Below are 15,339 nucleotides of genomic sequence, written 5' to 3'. Positions count from 1 at the left end.
TAAAATAGAAGCTCCAGCTCAAATAACAGAGGACCTGACTGAGCAAAGTGGGTCTGAGATGGATTCTTTTGGTGCAGTCATTTTGTTCCATTGTCTTCACAGGATCTCAGGGCAGGTGGAGGCAAACAACAGCTCCTCTTCCATATTGATGAGGGTCTGGGACCATCAGCCTTTTTTGCCAGATAGCCAAGGATGTCTGCAGGCTAGAATATTTCCCCGGGTCTAGTCAGTCCCAGCACACTAGGGGAGACAGAGTTCTTACAACACAGCAGCATGGGTGGTGGTTGGACATCTTCCATATACTCATTTAGGCAGGAAAGCAACCATGACAATAAGTAGCCCAAGACAAAGATGGAAGTTCCCTGACTCATGGGAAGGGCAAGCTCCTCTGATTCCACAGAACAACTAAAAATATCACAATAGCCTCTAGAGGGGATAAAGCCAGTGCAGAGAACCAGGGAGAAAGGTGAGACAGAGATTGCTGAACTCTCCTCTCACCTACTGTGGCCACACTATGCTGCAATCAAGAAAGAAGAACAACTATCGTGTAAAGAAACTTCCTTGGTGGTATAGGGATAAAGGCGCACCCCCACATCTCACCTTGCAACCCCTGATACAATGACTGAAACTTGCAGAGTATCAGGTATTTTGGGCTGACCATACAACCTAAAGGCATTGAGGGAAGCCTCTATAATTTAGAACGTCTCGTGAGTAGGGATGTAATAGTATAGTTGATTAACCGATAAACAAAAAGAGGCAGTCCGGGGACTACAGAATAGTTGACTACTCGATAACTATTCACGAGGTTATTCGACTATTCAATTAACCAATATTTAACATCCCTACTCCTGAGTTTGCACTAAGTTGGGCTGGAAGTTTCTGGGTAGAACCAAGAAACCAGTAGGCACAACATTTCCTCAGAGTTATCTTTGCCTTCCACACCTCTTCAAGCTCTGTATTCTGAATGGCCAGCTCAGAAGCATGGGGGGAGGGGGGGCTGCTGGGAAGTAGGGCTGGCCAGGAGGGGGTAGGGGGGAAATGGGCTGCCCGGGGGGAAACTGGCCGTCGGGGAGCGGGGCTGGCCCAGGCACATGCAGATCCCAGGTGCTGCCCGTCCTGCGCACAGTTCTGGCGGGGCACACGGGCGAGTCTGGCCCCGGGGATTCCATCCTGCCAGCCTGCCCCTGCCCCCCTGCTCTCTACTGCATAGTTGCATACTGCCTAGCTGGCAGACACGCTCTCGCAGTGCAACTACGTACTGATATGCACGATCATAATAAAAACTTAATTAGAAAATACAGGACATTTATATGTCCGGTATTTTCTCAATTTGTTTCCTAGAGAGAAAGCTCAAATACTGGGCTGTCAGGTTCAAAACTGGACACCTGGCGACCCTACTAATATCCATAAGAATTCACCAAGCAGTTTGGACAAATAACTTTACAGCCTGAGAGCTGGTCACGGTTTGATTTCACAATTCACAGTACATGGTTGGATTACTAAATCACATGATATAGTTTCTGCCCCCTGATTGGGTAACCAAGTTTGTTTATTCAGTATTCTCCTGTTAAATATAACACAAAGTAACAAGTTTCTTGCTACAAATTTCTGGTCCAACAATTGCTAAAAAGTTTTAAACTGTCATTCAGAATTGTTTTCGCCAAATTTCGACAGTTACCTGAACATGCATGAGCAACCTTGGTCCTATGAACCACTGTGAACCAAACACTGCGTATAATCTCAATACAGCACTTGGAGGCGCTGTTTAAGGGTGGCTCTTTCTTAGACCATTGCTGCTAAAAAACTACCTAAAACATTTTCACTGAGGTCTGACATGCCCCCAGTTCACAATGCCTGGGAGAAAATGCCCATGCAGCATTGGAAGCTAGAAAACCAATGTTCTCATTGCAGGAATCCGGCTCTTCCTAGCTTCAGGCAGAACTTTCATTAACATTTAAATGCTAACCATGAAGTTTTGGGATTAAAGGCATTGGCTTAGAACAGCTCAATTTCCCTTTTAATTTATTCTATTTGGTTTTTGCTGCCTCTGCTATTCGTGTCACCTATTTTGTCTCTTTTCACATGGCCTATGACAAATGTTCTAACTTTAAAACATTCAGAGAAACAAGGACAGGGTCTCTAGCATGCATATTTCTGGGTAGGGGAGCAATGTAAGCAGAAATGCAGACTGGAAGGAAACATGATCCGTAAAGGCAAGGCACTGGCACCAGTAGCAGAACATCACTAGTACTCCTGGGAAATTTTCTGGGAAACCCAAAGTCAGGCCACAATAGTATCCTACATGGTGTTTCACTCTCATCTCTGAACCAATAGCAACAATCATCCCACATCTCACAAACCTGGGGAAAGCCATAAGGAAGAATAGGGAAATTCAGTCACCAGTGTAAAACTACAAATGGGCAGAGCAGTGGTAAATGACCATAGCCATATGGGCCGGGGCAGAATTATATAGTCCTAAAAAAATGCCGCAAGTGTCTGGCTTCAGGCACCACAGTTTCAGATCAATTACTGCATTCAGTGCTCTTCTTGGCTCTGCCTGTAGGTCTGTAGTTTAATCAAGAGAGTCACAGCAGTAGAACTGCAAAGAGATTGGACCTTCCCCTCTATATCCAGTGGGCTCTCTTGGAGCAGCATTGTCACTTAAGAACGAAAGCAGGAGAGCAGAATTTCAACATCCAGGCTAGAGTGACACAAAGCTCACCCATGCAGTACCAAAACCTGCTCCCGCAGAACTCAACCACACTCCTACTACTTTGTACAGGACCAGGATACGCCAATGAGCGTTTCTTTCCACATCTGAACAAGCCTGCCTGATGGGCCAGTGCTGGATATGTCAGAGAAAGGCAGAACTCACCTGATAGTCACCCAAATTTTGCAATATAAACCCTCGGGGGAATATTTCTTCCTGACCTCGGCCAAAGATCATTCTCTCCCCTGAAGCAAGAGGAGAAATTTTCTGGCAATTAAGAATCCTTTATCACAAAGTACTTTAAAAAATGTTATCTAAATTGCACCCTGCTTTTTTGCACTCCCATCCACAGCATTAATGTACTGGACTCAGAGATAGGGTTGCCAGGTGTCCAGTTTTGAACTGGATAGTTCAGTATTTAAGCTTTCTGTTTGGGAAACAAATTGAGAAAATAGAAATGAGAAAATAGAAATGTCCGGTATTTTCTAAATAAGATGTACCGTATTTTCCGGCGTATAGGGCGACTGGGTGTATAAGACGACCCCCTATCTTTTTAATTAAAAGATAGGGTTTCATCTTATACCCCAGCGCCCCTCCGCCTCCTTTGCTCCCGGTGTCCCTGGTCTGCTGGAGATGGTCCCCAGCAGACCAGAGGCACCAGGAGCAAAGCCGCCAGGAGCGCCTGGGCTGCCCCCCCCCCGGCTTCCCCCGAGGCTTTCAAAGCCGCGGAGGGGCTCCGGCGGGGGGGCAGCCCATGCGCGCCTGGGATGCCCCCCCGCCGGCTTCCCCCCGAGGCTTTCAAAGCCGCGGAGGGGCTCCGGCGGGGGGGCAGCCCATGCGCGCCTGGGATGCCCCCCCGCCGGCTTCCCCCGAGGCTTTCAAAGCCGCGGAGGGGCTCCGGCGGGGGCGCAGCCCATGCGCGCCTGGGATGCCCCCCCCCGCCGGCTTCCCCCGAGGCTTTCAAAGCCGCGGAGGGGCTCCGGCGGGGGGGCAGCCCATGCGCGCCTGGGATGCCCCGCCGCCGGCTTCCCCCCGAGGCTTTCAAAGCCGCGGAGGGGCTCCGGCGGGGGGGCAGCCCATGCGCGCCTGGGATGCCCCCCCGCCGGCTTCCCCCGAGGCTTTCAAAGCCGCGGAGGGGCTCCGGCGGCGGGGCATCCGGCGTACAAGACGACCCCCGATTTTTGGGGGATGTTTTTTAACATCAGAGGTCGTCTTGTACACCGGAATATACGGTAATGTCAAGTGTGTCCAGTATTTTTGTTGAAACCATCTGGCAACCTTACTCAGAGAATAACAGTGTAGGAATTTAATATTTACCCATAGTTTCGTTTGGATAGTGTGTTCTTTGCTTCCTGTCCTGAACGGTTGCTCTATTAAAAGAGCTTCTCATCAGATATGGCTGCATTTCCACATTATGGAAACTTGAAAACACACAGCCTGTAAAATGTTTTAGAATGATGTGCACCCTATAAATATGAGCTACAATTATTCACATAATCCACATTGCTCAGAGACCTGGATCAAACATTTGAATAGGAATAAAAATGACAGACACAATGAGGAAATCTTGCCAGGAAAGACAAACAGGAGATAGCAAATAGACAAGATAGGGGAATAAATCCTCCCTTTTGGAGATGCCAGAAGCAGCTCTAATTGTTGTCTTAAAGATTTGGTGCATATATGCTACTTTCAAGTCACTTCACATAAACAGCCTGAAATCTCTGGAATATATACTCCTCTTGGCAGGATCCAGACCTGCAACCCCACTTGTACTATTTAGGAGACACTGGTCTGTGTACCGGCACATACTAGGTGATCTGCCTTCAGTGCCAAACTTTCACAGCTCCCTCTGTTCCTGTCTCCTAGACTGGCTCCAAACAAATACACTTGTTACGAATTACATTTTCCAGTAAACAGTACTGAGATGGGAGGAGTAAAAATAGCAACCCACACTTAGTGCAATACAGAAAATGTTGAGAGTGAAACCTGGTCAGATGCCAGATTAACCTGGCAGAACACTTCTGCCCAGTCTAATAGACACTGTACCTGCTTTATACCTACTTTCAGCCATGGACTTCCAATTCACAACCACTGATTTATTGGATGCTACACGCTAGGAGGTCACACTCTGTACCCAGCTGCAGCTGGGTAAATCTGGAGTAACTCCACTAATGTCAGGAATCTGGTCATATCTGTAAATTTCGTTCCCACCCTCTTCTCTGGCCTAAGAAAGTGACTAATGCAGCAAACATGCAATTGTCATTTTGCACCTTCTAATTCAGGCAATGTCACTTCCTTGCAGTCAATGAAGTTACTTGGGCCTGGTCTACACTAACGTGATAAGACAATATAAGTTAAGCTACTTAAGTTATATTACTTAAATTGACACAGCACTTACATCAGTGTCTATGCTGCACTATGTCAATGGGAGATGCAACTGCTTCTTGGGGAGGTGACGTACTGAAGTCCATGGGAGAGTGTTCGTCTATTGATTGATTGATCATATCTTCACTAGATCCACTAAATCAATGCTGCCACATCAATTGCAGCTGTGCATATTTAGCTAGTAGTGAAGACAAGCCCTTAGGATTCACATCTGTGTAACAGCAGAATCTGTCTTGCTGGCATGCTACAGTACCTTTCTTTTATTAACACATCCCACTCAAAAATAGGCACCTGAAGCAGGGATGAAGGATCGGACTGAAAACATGGAAGCACTAACTCAACCCAAATTTTTGCCATCTGAAAGATCCCACACGGACATTTTTTTCTTCCTTCTTTCACAGGGAGCCTGGCACTTCCTGTGGGGGGGGGCAGAAATACCATGCAAAATGTAGTTTTACTTCTACTGATTCGACTCAAACAGCAATCACACTGTTTTCCAAACATAAATGTGCAGGATCCAGGAGACTGGATCATCTAGAGGTGAACTGGGAAAGCATCTGAACTTCTGTGTGCTTATTCATATACATCTAAACTCAGAAACTGGCATGTGCATCACTTCTTTATATTCCAGGCTGTCCAGACACATGCACCATCTTCTGCCATCCTTCCCTTATGTTCTACGGTGACTTCAGTTCCAAGGTTATTGTAATGGCTTGTTAAATGCTTGGGTATTAAAAATTACGAGCTATGTTTTATGCCAGGGGTGAGCCCAAACCACTTTCTGCAGTTCTCTATGTCTGGGAACAGCAAACCGCGGTTCACAGGAGCTGTGAACTACTGTCCCTGTGGATATTCAGGTAAATGAAGCATCTGGCAGCCCACCAGGGGCTAACCCTGATGAACTGCATCTGGGCTGCCGGCTGTTTATTTTCTACTCCTGTTTTATGTTGTGCTACGTAAAAAGCAGAAATTTTACTGCATTTGATAAGGGAAGAGGAAAAGGGGGATTCTGGTGTTGCCTATAAAATGGATTATGCTAAACCAAGAAAAGCCCCCCTCAGACCACAATAGTGTTTGTAGACAATCTTGGTTTAGGAATATGTCTTCAGTTAAACTGGTGCAAGCTGGTGTATAGACAAATACTATCCCCACCCCCACGCCACACACTGAATGCTTTGTAAGTCTTATTATTAAACTACCTCCAGAGGCAATAAAGGCGGGTTATTCCATGCTCATTATTAAACTCTGGCTTGCAGTCCTGGGAATACCCCTCCCCCACACTTTTACCATTATCCAACTAAGAGAAATCATGTTAGGGCTGTGGACAAAAGCTTTGTAATGTCTCAGCCCAGGGGATCTTTTCAAAGCCTGGAATTTGTTTTAGGAGCTGCTGTGGGCTTTTCTCCCCTCAACCTGCCCTCTAGCTCAATGAGTGAATGAATTCCATTCAACTAGATCCATCACAATTGGTTTGTGAAACGGATGCAGAGTTTCAGAGGAAGCTAGAGAATGTCTTCGCCCCCCACCTCCCTGCCACTTCCCTAATGAAGCTCACAGGGATGGAAAAGACTGAACCATGGTGTATCTCCAGGAGAGAGTCGCCTAAGAAAGACCCAAGCTGCTACTACACTTGAAAGGAGAGTTGTCTACTTCAAATTAGGGATGTAATAGTGTAGTTGATTAACCGATTAGCAAAAGCTTATAGGTTAATGCTGTAGACTACACACATTTCTGCCCTCCCCCCAGTAAATTTTTTTGCAGGCTGGTCTGCAGCCCGGCTCAGTTCTGGCTCATTCCGGGTCCGGGACCTCCCTCCGCTGTGGCTCTGCATTTAAAGTGCATTACGAGCCAGGCAGGCAAGCAACCCGGCTCAGTTCTGGGTCCAGACAGGGGCTGATGCTATCCAGCACTGCTGCCTCTTTATCAGAGGCAGCAGCACAGAGCGACAAGCAGCGGGTCCACAAGGGGAACTGGTTTTTAAACTGGTTCCCCTTGCGGACTAGCTCCCACCTGGCACCTCGCACTGCTGCCGGCCCCACCCTTAGGGGCTATAGAATAGTTGACTAACCGATAAGAATTCATGAGGTTACTCAACTATTCAATTAACTGATATTTAACATCTCTACTTCAAATGCCCACACATCGTAGTGAGCTATGCAGCCGTGGATATGCACTAGGCAAGAAGCAGTCCATTACGTCATGGCAGAGTATCTGCTGAAGATGCTACAATCAGAGGGTACGTCTACACTACTGGACAAAGTCAAATTAAGTTATGCAACTTCAGCTACATTAACTGCATTGCTGAAATCGAAGCTTAACCTGACTTTTGATGCTGTCTACATAGCAGGATGTTAAAAACAGAACACTCTCCCTTCGACTGCCCTTACTCCTTGTGAAACAAGGGTTACAGGATTTGGAGTAAGAAGTCCTCCAGCTCGACATTATTTCAGAATAATGGCTTGCTGTGTAGACACACACCATGTTATTTGGAATAGCATCAAAATAACGCTGCTGTGTAGACATGCCTTTAGGGGGCAGACAGATTTTCCTGCCCTCTGCTCAAATGCCATTCCTGACTACGAACACAAGCAAACTAGGTGACAAAGTAGGCGCTTGGCTGGCAGGGTCAATCAGAGGCTCTACCCCATACTTTATCAGCATGACCCACTTCTCCTTATAGCTTTCAATCCAGAATTTAAATTCAGCTTCCAGCCAGATAACCTGATGCTCTGTATTGCCCTGCCAGGAGATCCTGGTGCAATTTCCAGATACTGGCAGGAGTTCAGCACCAGTGTTCCCTGTAACCCGTGCACTTTAGTGGCCATTCAGGAAGGTTTCAGATGCCACCCGGCTGATTAGTAGAGCTCCCACAGCACCATTTTTTGTTTCTACTAGTGGTGCACATTTGCACATGCCTTTGTGCACATAAACATTTATTTTGCACTGGATGGAAAAGATTAGAGGCAACATTGTTCAGCACTTCATGCTAAGATGGGCGGACCTTGTGTCTTCACAGATTATTATGCACTGGTGTTGATGGGCACTGGAGGGAGTTTAGCCTTGGCCAGCAGGAATGTCAATCCCTGAAGGTGATTAAAGGCCCTGAGAAGAACAAGAATCAACTTCGAGCCAAAAGAAAAGATTCAGAAATTAAGAAGCATTCTTAGCAAGAAAAAGATTGGAGTGTTACTCTAAGGCTGTGTCTAGACTGCATCCCTTTTCCATAAAAGGGATGCAAATTAGACATATCGCAATTGCAAATGAAGCGGGGATTTAAATTCCCTCCCGCTTAATTAGCATAAAAATGGCTGCCGCTTTTTTCCAGCTCGGAGCTTTGCTGGAAAAAAGCGCCAGTCTAGATGCGGATCTTTTGGAAAATAAAGCCTTTTCCGAAAGATCCCTTATCCCAAAATGAGGGATAAGGGATCTTTCAGAAAACGCTTTATTTTCCAAAAGATCCGCGTCTAGACTGGCTCTTTTTTCCGGCAAAGCTCCGAGCCGGAAAAAAGCGGCAGCCATTTTTATGCTAATTAAGCGGGGGGATTTAAATCCCTGCTTCATTTGCAATTGCGATATGTCTAATTTGCATCCCTTTTCCGTAAAAGGGATGCAGTCTAGACACAGCCTGAGAGATACACAGTTCTTATCCCTTACTATTCAGGGCTACATGTAGCCTTGAACCACATGACTTAACCCAGGAGTTACTGGGTCAGCAGAAGCGCAGCCATTCTTGTTACCTTACATGGTGTTTTACCCTCGCCTCTGCACCAACAAACAGTAAATCAAAGGGATTTCCAACGGGCTTCAATCTGAAGCTTGCCTGTCTTCAGGCTAACAGACCATCAGTTAAAACTGGTGATGCCTACTGAGTCCAACGCTACGTCTACACTACAAGCGTCTTTCGCAAGAGGACATGCAAATGGAGTGCTCATTTGCATACATCACACTCTCATTTGCATTTCCTCCTCGGATCCCTTTTGTGCAAGAGGTTTTTGCAAAAAAAAGCGCTGTGTAGACGGCTCCTTTTTGCGCAAAAACCCCTTTTGCGCAAGAGCCGTTCTTCCTCAAAAAATGAGGAAGAACAGAAAAGCCATTCTTCAAAAAATGAGGAAGAACGGCTCTTGCGCAAAAGGGTTTTTTTGCGCAAAATGGAGCTGTCTACACAGCGCTTTTTTGCAAGCCTGCAAGTTGGGATGGCTCAGTCACAGTGTCCTAGGACCAGGGAAGCAACGTACCTATGCTCTGATGCAAGTGATGATTCAGCAACCCTTGTTTGCTAGAGTGGTGCGAACAGCCATGAGGATGTGAATGTTGATGAACAAAGACACATTGATGGCGGTTGAAGGTCACACATAGGGTCTGATGCAGCTTGTTACCGATGAACACATGCTAGCAGGCTCTCTAGCAGCCAGAGTTTGCTGACTATATTTGCCCCAATTCAATTACAATCTATAAAGAATGAGAATAAATCTGGCTCTTGGTAACAATCTGTGACATTTGTATTTCTAACCTGACCCTTTCAGCAATCCATCTGCTCAGTGAGCAATGTCAACAGCACAGACCCCGCGGCCGGGTCTGCCCCATCCTGTTCCATTTACTCCAGGACCATAGGCTTGCGTAGCACATTTCATAAGGGTGTGCACCCAGGGAATTTTATTTATTTATTAAGGTGAACATTTATTGAATACTCAATCATAAAGGACATTATTTTTATTCATCAAACAAACTTAAAGAAACTAAAACTTAACTAAACTTAATTTTTTTAAAATTAACAACTAAACTTTACTTAAAAAATACACTCAAGTATGGGACATTGTACTTCTTAGTTTGTTTTTTACATGTGCAGTTCGGCGCTTATTGCATAATACAGCAATCCATACTTTAAAACTAAAAGAGCGTATCATGCGATTAAACTAAAACACAAAGCTACTTTTTTTTTTTGAGACATTATAGAGTTACCAGGTAGTCTTTAAAAAAAATACCGGACACACTTCATGGCGGCGGGGAGGGACTGGCCAGGAGGGGAGCAGGGCTGGCTGGGAGGAAGCGAGGGGGGGGAGGGGGAGGTGGCCGACGGGAAGCAGAGCTGGTCAGTGGGGGGAGGGGGTCAGGCGAAGCGGGGCTGGCTGGGGGAGATCAGGGGGAAGGGGGGGCGGCCAGCAGGAGCGGGGCTGGCCAGGGGAGCTCAGGAGGAGGAGGGGAGAATTGGCCGCTGGAAGCAGTGCTGGCAGGGGGTGCAGCAGGGCTGGACAGGGAAGATCGGGAGGAGGAACCAGCCAGTGGGAGGTCGAGCTGGTGGCAGGGTCAAGGGTTGGGTACAGTGGGGCTGGCTGGGGGAGATTGAGAGAGGAGGGGAGAACTGGCCGCCAGAAGCAGGGCTGGCCGGGGAAGATCGGAAGGAGAAGTGGGGGAGAACCAACCAGCCAGCCAGGAGGGGGCAGGGGAGGAGGAGCGTATTAGCCGGTGGGGAGTGGGACTGACCTGGGCAGTGTAGATCCCAGGGCGCTCCTGCCCCCTGCACAGTCCAGGAGAATTGCGAGTCAGTCTGGCTGCGGCTCCACCACACACTTGACCAACGCGCAGGAGCACAGACTGGGCTGCCCCTCCTCCTCACAGGCAACCAGGGCTCCCAGCACCCAGCCACTCCCCCCTGCCAGGCTCCCAGGCGCCCAGTCGGAAAACCAGAAAATACTGGACATTGCACATGTCTGGTATTTTCTGGATTTGTTTTAATCGGACAGAGCCCCCCAAAACTGGACTGTCTGGTAGAAAACCGGACACCTGGCAACCCTAAGACATTAGGATGTGCCTGAGCACACCTGGCACACCCCATACGCACGCCAGTGTCCAGGACCTTCCTGACCTGTAGAGCCCTGTGTGGATACAAAATTAGTACCCGCATCTGCAACTGTATCTACATAGATGAAGCACGGATATCCACGCTGACATCTGCAGATGCAGATATCCATGGATATAAAGCAGATATCCAGAAATTTGCAGGGTTCTAAACACAACATTTGTATCCATATCTGAATCCATCTCCACAAAAATGAGCTGCAGATACACATGGATACATATACCTGTGGATATAAAGAGGATATCCACTGATTTGCAGGGCTCTACTCACCTATATCCTTATGTCCTGTTCCCACCTCCCTTTACCCCTGTTCTGTTCCATACCCCACAGACAAGTTGCCATCATATCCTGCCTCTCTTGTTTCATCACATCAACCAGTAAATGTTCCTGAAAACATTACTGGCCCTCCAGCAAGGCTACTTTGAGTCCCACTGAGGGCAGGTCTACCTAATTTATGCAACTCCAGCCATGTGACTACTGTGTCTTTCTTCATCAATATTCACATCCCTATGGCTGTTAGCATCACTCTATCAATATATCTTAAGTTATGTCACGATCTCCACTGCAGGAGGTCTACATGAGAAACTCTCCCTGTCGCTCTTTTCAGTGGAGTACCAGAATCCAGGTTAATATAGGCATTCGAAATTGCAAATGAAGCCTGGGATTTAAATATCCCGGGCTTTATTTGCATGTTCCTGTCTGGTCGCCATTTTGAAATTCCACTAGCCCAAAGTAACTGCCCGCAGCTACACGCGGCAGTGAAATGGTAATTTGAACTAAGTCCTTAATTCAAATTAACTGTTACTCCTCCTGGAATGAGGTGTAACAGTTAATTCAAACTAAGGACTTAGTTCGAATTACTGTTTCACTGCCACATGCAGTTACTTCGGGCTAGTGGAATTTCAAAATGGCAGCCAGACGAGAACATGCAAATAAATCCTGGGATATTTAAATCCTGGGCTTCATTTTCAATTTCGAATGCCTACATTAGCCTCCCTAGTTTGAACTAGGGGGCTACTGTAGACATACCCTGAGAGAGTGATTGGTGGTCGATTTAGTGGTTCCTTGCAGAGATAGTAACACAGTGATAAGTGATACTATTTCTTGGCCTTGACTCTAGATAGCAAATCTACAGTGGTCCCTCCAGCATCATGAAATCATATAGCATATACATGGTACACACAGGACACAGAGTTAATTTATCCTATAGCTATCTTCTTCATACACTTAACTACCCTGGCTCCTTCACTTGTATGGTATTAAATTGCATACATCGTGGGTGAGATGTGGTTTGGCTATTAGCTCTAATAGCTCTTTTCTTCTCTACCCTATATCTAAGCAATAGAAGGATAGAAAGAGCTAGTTCTTCAGTGGCACTGGTTCAAGTCTTGTACATTTATACTATAGTTCGGCTGTTAGCCTTTTTGAGTGAATTTAGTGATGGCTTTAGACACAAGCATCTTGTTTCTTCGGGGGCAAGGACTAACTTTTTATTCTGTGTTTGTGCAATTGGATCCCAATCCATGATTGGGGCTCCCTGGCACTTCAATAATATAAATAATGAGGCAAAGAGATAACACTAGAGAGGAATGCTGCAAGCTGTCACTACCCCACCCACCTTTATTGCACACAGCAAACCTGTATACAAACTTTATCCCAACACACCTCATCAACTTCAATCCTATTACAGCCATAGCAAAAGGCAAGAGGAATCAAACAGGTGAAGCAGACAAGATTTGTTTTCAGATAAGATTAGATTTGAGCCAGAAAATAGAAGAGAACAGATACTGGGAGGCTCTTCCAGAGCTGCCCCCAAAAAAGGAAGTTACTCACCTTGTGCAGTAATGACTGTTCTTCGAGGTGTGTGTCTCCATGGGTGTACCACTGTTGGTGACGGTGGTCCCCGGAGCTGCAGATTCGAATTTTTCTTAGGAGTTGACAGTTGGGCGTCTCGTGCGACAGCCCGACCCCCACCCCCTTCAGTTCCTCATCTATGCCCAAGCTGATAAACCAACTCCGAGTAGAGGGGAGGAAGGGAGGGTCGTGGAGCACCCATGGGAGCACACACCTTGAAGAACAGAGTAACTTCCTTTTCTTCTTTGGGTGATGTCTCTGTGGGGTCTCCACTGTTGGTGACTACCGAGCAGTACCCCATGAGGATGGTGGGACTTGGAGTGACTGCTTAGCGGCGGAAGATAGTACTGCCGTAGCCACTGCTTTTATTTGAGGCATGATAGCGTAATGTCTGGTGAAGGAGTGGTCTGATGACCAGTGCTTTTTTTGTGATGGTATTGCCTGCTATGCAATACTGGCACTTCCAGATACAGTACCAGTACCTCCAGTCAGAGCTCAACAACTTTTCCCCTGGAGCACCGGCACCTTTTTTTTTTTTTTTTTTTTAAACAAAAAAAGCACTGCTGGTGGCCACACGGTTATATATCCTTCAGTGGAACATTGTTCAGAAAGGCGGTTGATGTCTCAGCAATCCAAGTGGGATGTGCTCTGGGTGGGGCTGGTCGATGCTTGTTCTGAAGGGAGTAACGCTGTATTATACAGGCTACTATCAGCTTAGAGATACGCTGCGCTGAAATCGGGGTGCCCTTGGAGTGGTTTGCAAGGGACAAGAAAAGACGTAGAAATTTATGGAATTGTTGTGTTCTGCTAATGTAGAAGGCTAGTGCCTGCCGAACATCTAAATTGTGAAGGACAGAGTCTCTCTGGGATGCATGAGGCTTTGGATAAAAAAATAGGTAGGACTATGGGCTCTGAAGATGACCTCAGCCAATTCCAGGACCTTGTTAAAAGAGTAGCCATCAGTCAGAAGGTGCATCTCCAAGAAGTGAAGGAGAAACAACATCGCCTCTTGAAGAACATTCGGCCATCATCTCAGGGAAAGATAGCTCTTCCCATTGATGAGGCAATAATGGAGGTATCAGATGACATTTGGAGGACTCCTGCCTCCATCCAACCAACCTGCAAGAAATCGGACAGAAAGTACTTCGTCCCCCCCTAAGGACACGGAGTTTCTTTATCACACCCCCAGCCTAACTCATTGGTGTTGGATTCAGAGAACCAATGCTCCAAGGCTCCATGGACTAATTCTGCGACTAATGACAAAGTATACAAAAAATTAGACACCTTCGGCAGGAAGACCTACTCATCAGCCACACTACAGCTTAGACTAGCTAACTACTCAGCACTGCTAGCCAACCATGACTTTGACAACTACTCAAAGTTGGCTGAACTCATGGAACACACCTGATTCCAAGAGGCACATTCTCTATTCTTCATCCACGAAGTTCATACTATCTCCTGTACTGCTGTACTAGTAGCCATTGATGTTGCTGATACAGCGAGTAGAACAACAGCCACAGCGGTAGTGATGAGAAGAACCTCATGGTTACTTGTAGCAGGGTACCGAAAGAACTACAGTTGAAAGTGGAGGACCTTTCCTTTCGATAAACATAAGCTGTTTGCAGCAAACACAGATGCGATGTTACACAGTAGCAAAGACTCTCGCACTATGCTGCACACCCTAGGCATGTACACACCACTGTACCGGCAAAAGAAATATACTCCTTACAACAGAAATAGAGACAATTATAATTGCCCTCTGAAAAGACCATACGATTACAACTGATCCAGACAGCAACCCCAAAGGAAGTGCCCATCTCAAGCACACTCCTCGGGATCCCAGAACACGAAACAGCAGATTTGAGGAATTGGTTGAGGGTCTGCCCGACCTCCCCAACCATCCAGTGACAAGAAGCCAAGAACGTACCTTTACCCATAGTTTACGTCCCTTCTTCTGACACTGGGGCTCAATAACATCGGATCGGTGGGTTCTAGAGATTATCAACAAGGGATTCTCCATACCCTTCATGTCTCTCCCCCCACATCCCTCTCTTCCACCTCCCTCTTCAGGGACCCCTCTCACGAGACTCTTCTCAGGCAGGAAATTGACCGCCTCCTTCAAACAGGCGCAGTGGAGCAGGTACCCGAATCCTACAAAGAAAGAGGTTTCTATTCGGCCCACTTTCTTATCCAGAAGCATCTGGGGGGATGGAGGCCGATTTTGTACCTTCACAAGCTGAACAGGTTCCTACGCAAACAGCATTTCAAGATGATCACACTGGCTTCAATAATCCCAGCACTGGACAAAGGGTTCGCAGCCCTCGACAAGATGCCTATTTCCACGTCACGATACATCCCTCTCTGGTTCAAGATTGGGGACAACCACTTTCAGTACACAGTCCTCCTCTTTGTACTGTCTTCAGCCCCCCATGTTTTTTCAAAGATCCTCGCAGCTGTGGCAGCCTGTCTTCGACAACAGGGGGGGGTTCATCATCTTCCTATACTTCAACGATTGCCTCATCAGGGGTCGATC

At 46.8% G+C, this 15,339-nt stretch overlaps 1 protein-coding gene across 5 annotated transcripts in view; it reads right to left on the bottom strand.

Annotated features, from left to right (window-relative positions):
- KLHL25 (kelch like family member 25) overlaps window positions 1-15,339 on the bottom strand; it is a 101,314-nt gene that overhangs the window by 23,124 nt on the left and 62,851 nt on the right. The window contains exon 3 of one of the 5 annotated variants that reach the window (XM_025181718.3): window positions 2,876-2,955. The exons of the other annotated variants lie outside the window; for them this stretch is intronic. The gene's annotated coding sequence lies outside the window, so the exon portion shown is untranslated. The remainder of the gene's footprint in view (window positions 1-2,875; window positions 2,956-15,339) is intronic. 5 annotated transcript variants of the gene reach the window in all.

The sequence above is a fragment of the Pelodiscus sinensis genome, chromosome 14 (genome assembly GCF_052426305.1).
Source record: "Pelodiscus sinensis isolate ZL-2025 chromosome 14, ASM5242630v1, whole genome shotgun sequence".
Taxonomy (NCBI): Eukaryota; Metazoa; Chordata; order Testudines; family Trionychidae; genus Pelodiscus; species Pelodiscus sinensis.
The sequence above is the reverse complement of the archived record's forward strand: the minus strand, read 5'-3'. Positions and strand labels throughout refer to the sequence as shown.